This window comes from Montipora capricornis, chromosome 6 (assembly GCF_036669925.1).
Source record: "Montipora capricornis isolate CH-2021 chromosome 6, ASM3666992v2, whole genome shotgun sequence".
NCBI lineage: Eukaryota > Metazoa > Cnidaria > Anthozoa > Scleractinia > Acroporidae > Montipora > Montipora capricornis.
This window is the reverse complement of record NC_090888.1, coordinates 67,952,544-67,965,043: the sequence shown is the minus strand read 5'-3', so window position 1 is coordinate 67,965,043 and position 12,500 is coordinate 67,952,544. Positions and strand designations below refer to the sequence as shown.

Genomic DNA, 12,500 nt, shown 5'->3' with positions numbered 1-12,500 from the left:
TGTTTGTTTTGTTTATTTATTTTTTCGTTTTTTTTTTTGTGTCGGTAAAAGTCTTGCCTGTCACTCCCCTGCTAAGTGGTGGCTTTGTGCATAGAACCTTCTGCGCGTATTTTCTTGGGATCGAGAGGGTAGTGGGAAATGCGTAGATTTCTCTGGTGGACGCAGTGGAACGATTAACTTAACCGGGAATGGCGTCGAAAGTCGTGTAACGCGAATGGCGTTTTAGTGGATCTTTGAACAAAATATACCCTTATGAAGCTCAATAATGGCAAGTCAATTGGATAGTGAACAAGACAGGCGGTAAAATCTGAAAAGCGACGAGTAATGGACTTCGACAACAATCTGTCGCCCGTCGAGCCGTAATCAAAGTGAGCTGTAGTCCTAATATTGTACAAGTATGGTGTTTTGTACAACACTGAAATCAAATGGAAAATTCTCTAGTAACTTATGGGTTTAACAAAGACAGAGAAGGAATCGAAAAGTTGGATCTGTGAGCCCTGTTATCTGGCATGGCTTATTGGTTTGTACTCAATTCTGCACAGTCTTCTGGTAACAATTGGAAATTTCACCAATTCTTGTTAGTCAAAATTTATTTGAAAGAAAGATTGTTGCCCATTTTTTACTTGATAATTCAATTAAAGGGTTTGATGCTGAACACTGGTGGGAAATTTATTTAGTTGCGTATTTGGCACGATTGAGTTTCTTGTCTTCACGCACATAATGAAATAGGAAGGGTTTTTTGCCTCTTTTAGCAAATATGTTGTTTGTTTCAAAAAATATTTCGCTGGACAAGGTGGCCTTTATGAATTCATCATGTTGTGTAATTTGCGAGTTTAACTGGATAGTTTTTATGGCAATGGTAAAGCATTTTCGTGTCAAAATAAGGTAAGCGTCTTTCTGTTTTGTTAACTTCATTAAATATCCGGTTAAATATAATATGCCATGCGGCGTAAACTTGATTTCCGCTCTCAAAATTACCTCCAGAACCTACTTTTTTCGTAGAATAAGCTTTTAAAATGATGTTCTTGTCTTCTGTGGTGATACTTGACGATTTTGGAACATTTTGTGAAAAAGTATTTATAACGGGTCACACGCGCAACTTGATCGCACGAACTTCCCCTATTATGCATAACATCCACTTGGCCTTTTGACATCCCATTGAAAAAAACTCGTAAAATATTCGCGGACCGGTCGATTTCTCTGAAATTTGAAAGGATGATTGCTAACGAATATAGAAAGATTTTCACAATAACTAAAAATTCCTGTGTTAAGCATTAGAATTCGACGAAGAGGTAAATGCGACTAAATTTGTTGCGTGCGTTGCTATTTTTGTGCAAATATTAAATTATGAAAATCTTTATTACCACAGAATAGCTCAAAATGATTGTTATAAACGTGTGTAATAAAGTCGCTGTTTTAGTTAGTGACATAATGTGAGTCACTTAATTTTGGCGTCATGTTATTTTCGCGACATTTAATTTTCGCGATTTTTTTTAAATCGTGAAATTCGCGAAATTAACGTGCTGAGTGTCCCGAAAATTTCATCGTAATAAGTTAGATAAGTTTCTCAGGAACCCGACAAAGAAGGCTTCCTGACCCGACAGATGAAATCCAAATATTCAGTTAAATATTACAACAAAATTAAAAAACCAACGACGGAAGTTTCTTGGCTAAAAAGTACGTTGTTTTACTCTGAAAACGACAAACGATTAACATTCTTTCCCGTAGTTCATTCAGTTGACACAAGGTGATCACGTGCACCTTTATGGTTGCCTAGCACGTGATCAATTTCTTCCTTTTGACAAAACATGACCTTTCCGTTTATTCATAAAAGTTAAGAGACTGCAGAAATTTTCGTGTTTTTAAGATCGATTGTCATTAATCTTTCGACGAGAATTCGATTCAGAGTTATATATAAAAACTATCTTATTGTTTTTTCTTCATCTGTCTTTTGGCTTGTTCTTTTCTGGTGCAAACGCAAAGCCAAACAATGTTTTTGACCTAGCATCAGATTAGACTAACAATAAGAGGAATTATGAAGCGGAAACAACACCTTCAGTCCTTTCTTAGTGTGTGCAATAAACGTTTGCTTAGTGCAACTGCAAGACATGCTGGAAAACGTCCGTAAGAACAATTTGCCGTTAGTTTATTGCAAACTATTAATCTAACGAAGAAATGAGATAATTTTGCTCAAGAGCGTGTTTTGTTATCTTTAAAACTGAATTTATTACCAAAGCTTAAAAAAACTAAAAGACCTCAAAATGGAACAGGACATTACAAAATAATTAAACGTGTGAACGTGTGAGCCAAAGGGACTCTGCTGACGCGACATATGGGTGACTCCTCAAATGGTCTTAATGACGCTCCACTTGAAAAAATTTAACTGGAACGCTTTAGTTCAATACCACCCAATTCAGTGCCTTCTTTTTTTGTGCAACGCATACCACAGGCAACCCAGTGTAAGCTTTTTGGAGCTTCTAGTTTTTTTAAATTCAAGGTCAAAGAAGAGTTTTACTGAAGTACCTTATTCCACTTTATCGCTGAAAACGAGATCATTCACATTTTGATGCATTTCATTGAAACACGTCAGGTTGGCTTGGAACAAGAATCGGCAAAATTCGGCAATGCAACCAAGAAAGGACGAACTTCAAACAAGATCCGCTCCAACACTTTAAGTATTTAAAAATAACGTTTAGGTGCTTTAAACAAACTTCTGAAAACACAAGTTAGTGAGATTTCCCCCAAATTTTACGAGAACACATTGCGGTTACGTGTTTATAACATAAGGGCAAAATTTTCTTGTCACTGTCGAGGCACAACGAAAACCAGTTGCCGGGCAAACGGATTAAAAAAGCACTCGACTGTTCACTCGCATTTTAGAGCAAAACAAACAAACAAATCAACTTTTTCTTTATGTCCAAAAGAGTACAGTTAATTGTTATTTAATTCCAGTTGACGGCTTAACTGCAGAATACCCAACCATTTTGAAGCTGCACCTCTAAAGGGGCTGGATACGCGGATACCCTGTCGAAAATACCACCCCTCCCCAAGGAAACTTCTAAGTATATTGTGAAGTGGATACGCGGATACGCGGATACGCCGTCGTTTGCCTAGTTCCCAGTACCCCCGCTTCGCAGTACAACCAGCCCCTAATAAAAATGCATAATGTTGTTCCTAAACCACGATGCTCGAGCGAGACAGAATGATGTATAACTTGTTGTGGTGCCTTACCGGCCTTACCAACTAAATAAATATGATGGTGTACTGCTTTGAGACTTATTTGTATGTATTTCTGGCCCTTAAGCGCGATGCTCGATCGAGCGAAACAAGAGCGCTACACAAAAGAACATCAATGCCTCTATTCCTCTTTCTTTGATCATTCTCCTTCTTAATAAAAGTAATCTCCACATATCCATTTTAAATACTCAACATTCTTAAAGCGTTGCTAGTGCGCATGGCATCGAAAGGATGTATTAAATCACTCATTCTATGACTCACTAAACAAATTATAGGCACGCAGCGTGAATCATGCTACATCTCTTACAATTAATTCTTCTCTTTTACTCCATGGGTCAATTGTTGTCAAAACAACAAACATGTGCCCGAAAATATACTTAATCTTTTACCAGCAGCAATCAGGAACGAAGCGATGTCTTTTTGTTTACAAAAGCAAAAGGGCTCCTACAAAAGTCCTTTCGTATAACTATAAAGTAAAAATGTACTATAAATAAATTCTGCAAAGTTCAGAATATTTTGGTCATTCCAATTTATAAACGCTCGCAACATCTTTTAGAAATTCTTTAAACAAATCTTCGCCGCAGTGAACATATCGCCAAATGAATTCTGCCAAATAAGAAGAATAATGTTCTTTCTTCCTTCCGTGAGCTGGCAAGTTCACCTTCACCTGTCTCCATTGGCCTTCTATTTTGTTTGTGTCAAAACCATCCGAGCTCACGAATTCCACCGAGTGATTGACGCTTTTGTGTATGTATCCATATTTTTCTAGATTAGCGTACGCCTTCCAGCAGTCGCTCGCAATTGTAGTCCCTGGTTCTATCCACTCTTGAATATGTTTCAGTAGCGTTGCTTCGCTTCTGTCCTCATCGGTTACGATGAAGCACTTTCGCGAATCTTCTTCTAGATAAAGGTAAAGGTAAAGGTAAAGGTACACCTTATTTAACGTCGGAAGGAAGCCGACGGTGCGCTCATTTTACCTCCCTCTTTCCATCAGTGCACCATTTTAAGGGTATTTAAAGCTACTTAGGCTACACTGAAAGGAAAGAAGTTGAAACAAGGATGTGAGATCCGGGGATCGAACTCAGGACCTCTTGTACCAAGGCCGCGCACTAACCAACTGTGCCACCCTTGCTTCTATGCCACCAAACACCCACTGCCCCTCCACAACATGGCCGCGATGATACTTTCTTTTCCCGATTTTGATTCGTCATGATATCACACGAATTTTGATTGGTTACCGGTATGTATTGTCAGACGCGCGTTTGATTGGTTGGTAGGAAATATGAGCCTGTGTCAAGAAAATCTGTTTCAATCAAGAAATATGGTTTCATTTCGGTTTTGAGAGCTGGGACTGTCGGTGAAGTAATGAATGTGCTTAATTAAACTTGCATTTGGGGGCTTGTTTTGGGTGCTATTTGTCTAAGAGTGGGGAACTTGTATCAATTTGCGAAAATAAGGTAACCTATGGATTATTAGTAAGTACTTTCAATGGCTGGAATCCAACAAATCAGTATCACTTGAACTCTTGGAATCATTTCCTTGCCCTGAACATGTCCCCTGCTTTACGATACTCGAATAATAGCGTGACATTCAGGATACATTCAAAAATAACATCCGTTACTATATTCGTTACAAGGGATACCATAGAAGGAAATTTCTGTGTGGAGTCCTTAAGGTGGTGAAGGCTACATTTGTATGAAGTAAAGACAGTGTATTTACCTTCGTAAATATGTCGAAAAAAACGTAAATTGGAGCTTAAGAAAGAGATCCTTCGTTGAAATCTCTGTGCCACGTGTGTCTTCAATTGTACAGAGAGCAGTAGTAACAGAAAGAGACATTTTGCAATAATGGTGTCATGTAGCGTCCCATCTATTGTGTGACCTCAAAACTGTTCTATTTTTGTCATAACAATGAGGTGTTTGTTTGTTTGTTCTGAACATTTTTTCGATACTTGGTAACAGAAGTTATTGGTAACGCTCGGTAACGGAGGTTATTATTTTTATTCTTCCGAGTCGATATTTCTCAAAAGAATCGTTCAAAAGTAATGATTTTCTATGGAACATTATAAAATAATTAGGATAGTACGCACACTCTCATTGGTCAATAGCTGTGTTTGGGTGAGAGTATGGAAACACGTCTGTGATATCACACGAATTTTGATTAGTTATGTATTGTCAGACGCTCGTTTGATTGGTTGGTAGGAAATATGAGCCTGTGTCAAGAATATCTGTTTCAATCAAGAATTTTAAAAACCAGCATTTTCCTTCATTTGTTGAATTACCTTTGAGAAATGTTTTCTGAAAGAGTTACAGCTAGTTTTTTTTGTTTTTTTGTATTTACTTAGCCTCATCTAAACACTCGGAGGACCGGAGTTGGAAGAATTCTCGACAGTTATGCAAATCCGAGACGCAGTCGAGGCATAGCTGTCTCCAATTCTCCCAACTCCCCCTCTTGCTTAGATGAGGCTATGGTAACACGGAAAACGTCCTCTATTCCTTTAAACAGTAGTTGGAGTTATCAAAATGATATAAACATCTGAGCTTATAGCTGTATTGTTTACCGGAAATACTAAGGTAACGGCGGTTGTGATCTTATCCATAACCTTGGATTCCGCATGACGTCATACGAAATACTTTTTGCCCATTTAAAGCCTCCCCGTCTAAACTTGGTGGATCGATTGCACAAAACTGCAAGATAAAATTTCAAGTCAAAGCAACAACGTGTTGAGATCTTTCAACAGACTTAACTGATTACTTGAGTATAATGTGAAGTGCTAGTGTCATACCCCATATGAACCATGTAAGCGTTGGCCCTAGGACAGTCGGTAGAGCAGCGGTGATCTAACCCGACGGTCCTGGGTTCAATTCCCCACCCTGGTCAGAGTTTTTCTCTGTCCTTGTGTGGGCCCATTTCTATTAGTAGGGCTAACGCTCACATGGTTGATATGGGGTATAACACTAGCACTTCACATTACACTCAAATCAGTTAAGTCTGTTGAAATATAAAGTGCTTCACGGCCAACGTTTGTAAAAACGTAACCCTTCACTGTGTTGAGATCTTTGTTTGGTAACGGAAGTTAGCAAAAATTCTTGGACATCCTCATAATAACTATTCAGACAATATTTGCCGGAAACAAGTGAACAAGCCGTGATTCTGAAGCTTGCGGGGATATAAAGAAAGTGAATTTTCAATTAAACAACATAGCGGTGGACATTTCAACCGCAAGGAGACATCAAGTTGCCCAGTGCTTTCTAAGAAAGCAACCCGAGGATTGGATTTGAGGTCACCGACAACCGAAGACACATTAGGATGGCACAGTCGGTTAGTGCGCGACCTTCGTGCAAGAGGTCCTGAGTTCGATTCCCGAGTCTCGCATCCTTGTTTCGACTTCTTTCCTTTCCGTGTAGCTAATTAGCTTTAAATACCCGTAAAACGGAGCAGTGATAAAGAGGGGGGATTAAATTAAAATGAGCGCCCCGTCGACCTCAGGTTTGTCAGTTGAATTACTGTTTCGAGTTATCGACGTTAAATATGATTACTTTACTTTTATTAAGACAATCATCAGAGCGGGGTGCAAAATAGTTCCAGCTGGTTGAAAAGATTAAAGAAAAAAAAAACGAGTACTTAACTAAAACAAAAACCGAAAGCCCTTCTTCGTTGAAAAGTACCTAAAATCTCCAAAGCCCGTGTGTTGGGAAATCCTCGGCAAAATGACAAAAAGAAAGAATTCCAAAACGAAGAGAAACTGTTAGGTTAATTTAACAAGATCAAAAGGTGCAAAAACGAAAAGTTCATAGAATCCTTAACACAGTGAATTATCCAAAATGACAGTGTTAATGTTGCGTTTATTTTCGTTTTAGATTCCCTCGGGGAAGTAGATTTGACAAAGATCATGTTACCGCTTCTCTTACTCACTTTTTCTCTCTTGGAGTTCTCTCCGCAAACCAAAGCCACATTTTCTCCTAAATGGTCGCAAAGAAACCACCCGGATACGGCATTTCATATATCCTCCTCTGCTCTCGAACTGGAAGGCTCCAAAACGAAATCTCCAGAGATGCAGTACTACACAGACTTGGCGAAGAATTTTTCTTTAGATTATCGCTGCGAGAAAGGACTGGCGGTCTCAATTGCTTGGCATACCTACTCGCCTTACACTATCCTTTATCAGACCAAAGGTAAAGGAATTCCGGGGGTGACCGTAGAGGGAATGTTCTCTGGGATTCGAAAGGCTGCTGTGTCGAGCTGTTGCCACAACGAAACTAAAGTTTTGTTTGGTAAATTTCTGAACTCTGTGCGGAATGCTGAGAATCATATTGAAGACGACACCTTTGATTTCACGTTTCCACTTTATGGATATGATTCATCTGCCAACTCGTTTAGGTAAGACAATGTAAAATTCTTGAAAACGCATTGCTAAAGTATTTCACCCTTAAAATTCAAACACGCGTATACGCAAGCAAAAAAACAAGTGTCTACAGAATTGACGCAGGTGTAGATAAAAGAGAGAGAGAAGGTGTTTGCGCTTGACCTTTAAACCAAACTGACGCAATCCCCAATCCTTAAACCAAACCAAACGGAGACAATCACGCATGCGCAGTCTCTTTAAATGTCCTTGCGTTCATTTAACTTCTTAAGGAAGCGCGTCCGACGCAGGCTGTTACCGTTGCCCAGCAGAACGGAAGCGAGTCGCTCTGGAATAAACCAAAACCGGAACATGAAAACTCTGCTTCCGGTTGAATAACTACGCGTGCGTGGATGGTCTTCTTACTATGCATGGAAAGTCAATCTTTTAGAAATAGGGCTTCTTCCTCTAACGTAAAGCACTTCCACGACGCATGGGACTACGCTCTCGAAAGGTTAGGAAAAGCTGAGCTCTTCCGAAAAAAAGCTCATTATGAGGCTTTAAAGAATATAATGTACAATTCGCAGAGGTCAATAGCTTCTGGCGCATAAAACTCTAAATCCGGTTAAATGGCAGGAAATGAAACCGTTTTCCAACAGCCAATCAAAATATGGTCTTTCTTGGATTTGACCAGAGTCTTTCTTTCCCGGCCGCTGGTCAAGGGAACGATGAATCTGGGAACGAGATTGGTTTTTAAGTGGACAGCACATCTGTAATCTCACTTTACAATCATCTTCGACCCCGTAATAGGAAGTGCCGTGATAGTTCCCAGAGTTGCCTTAGCCAGGAAATTCATAAACCTCATGTAAAATAAGTGCTCCCATCTAAAGAACGCAAAGGCAAAAAGTTTTATCCAGGAAGAAAGCTCCATTTTTCGTGAGACAAAGTAAAACTGACCATAAGATCAATAACATCAGCGTTACTTCCGTGGGATCAGTTTTCTCTACGTTTGTTTAGTTAACTAACAACATGCAGAGAGGAGCAATGTGGAGCAATGTTGCAGCATTGATGGGGTCCAATCCCAGACTTGGGTTGTGGTTGTAGGTCGAATTTGTTGGTTCTCTGTTCTGCTTCGAGAGGGATTTTTCGGCCGGGTTCACCGGTTTTTCCATCTCCTCAAAACCACCCTATAATTTGATATGAATTGAGTTGATTTAATTTGCATTGATTAGTGTACAGTGTCCAATGCGTGCCAATGCTAAATACACTTGGCACTTAAATAAGTATCATTATTATATGGCTTGTGTTTGTAGCCGATATAACGTGCGCTCTGATTTACTAATTGTGACTGAATTGTAGGTCATTATTCTCCCGAAATCCACGGGCCGATTTCGGGCTTGCAAAAACAAAGCAAAAGGTAATTAAAAAGCCATATAATAAACTACTTACTAACCGAGCTAGCTCGAGCCGTACTGGAGAATATTGGCCCTCGGTCGTTTTTGTACGGACCTCGCTGCGCTCGGTTCGTACTGCCACGACCTCGGGCCAATATTCCCCAGTACGGCCTTCGAGCTCGGTTAGTAAGAAGTTATTAATTGGGTCATAAAAGGCAAAGAAACGCAAATTTTTTAAATCGTTAACTTTTCTTTTCATTCCCAAGGGACCGGCCATTCATTGGCGTAGTTACTGCACCTCGAGTCATCCTTTTGGTTCACAACGAACAACAAGACAAAACCAGGACTCACATTCTGATCTCAACGGTAGCCAATGGTGGTTTTCTCTTTAGTTGCAGCCTTACTCTCAGGAATTATCATTTGGTTCTTGGTGAGTTTCATTACTTTTTGAAACTTGGGTGGGCTCTTATCGTTGAATTTGCATCTTATTTTGGGAATGATAGTCCCGGAATTTCTGTTCGCTCACTTTTTCAGAGGCAACTTCTCCGACTGCTTCATTTCTGAAATTCAACCCGTGGTCATATTTTAAGAAAGGCACCTGATTGGTTAGTTGTAATTGATGATTGACTGCGCGACCATGGGCGTGAGACCAAAATAACTTTCACAGCATTTCTTGTGTTAAATCACAAATTTCCAGTATGTGAGAACACAACGGCGAATTTTCATTTATCAAATAACTGAGTCCTGAAATTGGCCATAAAAACCTGCACCGAGTATAGTAAATGTATTGAAATTGATTATTATGGTGTTTTGCTGTTGCCAGGACCACACCAGTAACCCGGAAGATTTTCCACCACCATTTTTTCAAGGATCATGGGAAGGCTTCTGGTGGGCTTTGGGTACCTTGACAACAGTGGGGTATGGAAACGTTCTCTTAGAGTTCATATTCAGGGAGGGTCTTAATTGGTGCATTAAAAATCTGTGGACTACTTGGCTAAATGGAAATTTCAGAGCCTAAGTTTTTTTGTCACTGTTACGAATATATAGCCTGTAGGACAAGTCTACAATCATGCACCATTTTAAGGCCCCCAAGCGACTTACTTGCTGATTGTGATGGAATGAACCAATTGGTTTAATGGGATGGCCATTTCACCCTGCTCACCAGCATTTAATGCGCTGTTATGTATGTTTGTCACTCACAGGTATGGTGACCGATCGCCAAAGTCACCTCTGGGCCGCGTGTTTTGCATCCTATGCATTATCGCTGGTGTTATCATCGTCTCAATATTTTCAGCCCTTGTTACCACCTCTTTGTTTGCCAGCACAGCGCATGTCTTCAAAATCCACGGCTCAAAGGTAACTCTGCAAGTCAGTTGTTGTGCTAAATCGCTATAAAAACGTCTTTTCAGAACAACTCAGACGGTTCGGCAAATCGCGGTCACAGAGACGTCACTGGTGAAATTCTTAAATACACTGTAAAACGATCATATTCTCCTTACCAATGCGGACCATTTTGCAGTCTACTGTTTAACGTCCTTGAGACCTCGCGAGTTTTTTTATGTTAGATGCGGTATTGCCCCGTGGTTTAATTTCCTCGGTACTTCTTTCATCGTAGCTTGGGGCTGTTAACGGAAGCGAAGAGTTCAAGCTTGGGGTCACTATGAACGCGGACATGAAAGGTAATCACTGGGTTGATTTGAAACTGACTAGAACCAAACAAATGTGAGAATAATATTAATAATAAGTCTAATTCAATCTTGTTGCAAGCCATTACATATATAACCAGTGAAACGCTTACAAAAAAGGAGAAGTGTACCTTCTCTAATGTTCTCCTCTTGGTGGCTAAGTTTCTGTTGACATGCTGTGTATCACATTACTTTTTGGGTTGCTGTTGCTATCACGGGAGCACTATGTCACCGTCCATGTAAGTCTTGAAAGTTAATTCCGACTTTCTGGCAGGACGTATTCGGTAAGCTTGTAAGATGCAACCTAATTCCGAAACTTACCCACACAACTGAACCTGGTTTTTAACAAAGTCTGCCTCTTCATCTCCTCGGATTGACACCAGATCACCACCATATTCAGCGCATTTGTTTCTGGCTTCATGTCAGGTCAAGAAATCGGTGTTAAGCTTGAAGCAGTAAACTCCTTGATCAGTTGAGAAACGTCTCCAGAACAGAGGACACACTGCGAAAAACAAGATTGTATGACATTATTTACCAGTTTAGAATGTTAACACGCGTTATTTTGAGCTGCGTGTTTTTGCTGTTTTTGAACCGGCATAGCGGCTATTGTATTTCTGAAACTGGACGTAGTGCTTTCCAATGTCTTGATGGACTTAGGAAAACAGTTGAAAGATCTACAAACCACTATCTACTCTCCGAAATATTGTTTTTACGTCGACCACAGTTTAACTTGGAAACGACATTCTTTGGCAATCAACTCAAAATTTGCATATTGGACTTGCTGGATGTCCCTAAAGACCTAACGTACTACAATGGCGTCAACAATGGTTTTTGTTCGATCCTACTGCCTTTCATATATAGTAAACAATGGCGCACGTCATGCTCTAGATGCGTGAAGACAAGATATTCTAAATCAAGAGTTGCTTACTACTCCAACAGTATTGCTAGTTTTCAACTGTTATTAATTGCTGGTGATATTCATCCTCAACCAGGACCGCTAGCTAATCATGATCAAAAGCCAAGAGTTTTGACGCGTAATGCTCTATTGATGGGCATGGCAAATGTGCGCTCTTTAAGAAACAAAACATCGGATTTTGTTGATTATGTATGCAGTACCAATGTGGATATTTTTGCTATAACCGAAACATGGCTTAACGTAAATGACGACACCATTAGATGTGCAGCCTGTCCTGAAGGTTATTATCTAGCTGATCATCCTCGATCAACTGGACGTGGAGGCGGCACTGCTCTGCTTTATCGTGACTCACTAGCCGCCAAGAAGATCGAAGCCGGAGAGAAAACGTCATTTGAATATTCGGAGTGGTTAGTACAATCAAAACATCACAACCTACGTATTGCTATTATCTACCGACCGCCTTATTCGGACGAACATAAAGTTACGATTGGGACATTTTTAAATGAATTTTTAGAATATATTGAAACACTCTTGTTATCAAACGAGGAAATTATTATACTTGGTGATTTTAACATCCACGTAGATAATTCAAATGACAACGATGCGACTAAATTAATGGATATGATTGAGTCTTTGGGACTAAAACAGCATGTTGAGGAACCAACGCATATCTTTGGGCGCACATTGGACTTAGTCATAACTCGACTATCAGATGATGTAGTTCGAGACTCTCCTCGTGTAGATAGTTACATCTCAGACCATGGGGTTGTTCTTTTCAAGTTGAATAGCGTAAAACCTTCTCTTTCTGTCAAGACTGTTTCGTATAGAAAGTATAAAGCTATTAATATTCAGGATTTTCAGTCTGACTTGGCTAAATCTGACTTATGTACAAACCATCCGAACTCTCTTGATGAACTAGTTTCTTG

At 39.8% G+C, this 12,500-nt stretch overlaps 1 pseudogene; it reads left to right on the top strand.

Moving 5' to 3' along the window:
• Positions 1-7,129: 7,129 nt before the first annotated feature.
• LOC138054331 (uncharacterized) overlaps positions 7,130-12,500 on the top strand; it is a 13,241-nt pseudogene continuing 7,870 nt past the window's right edge.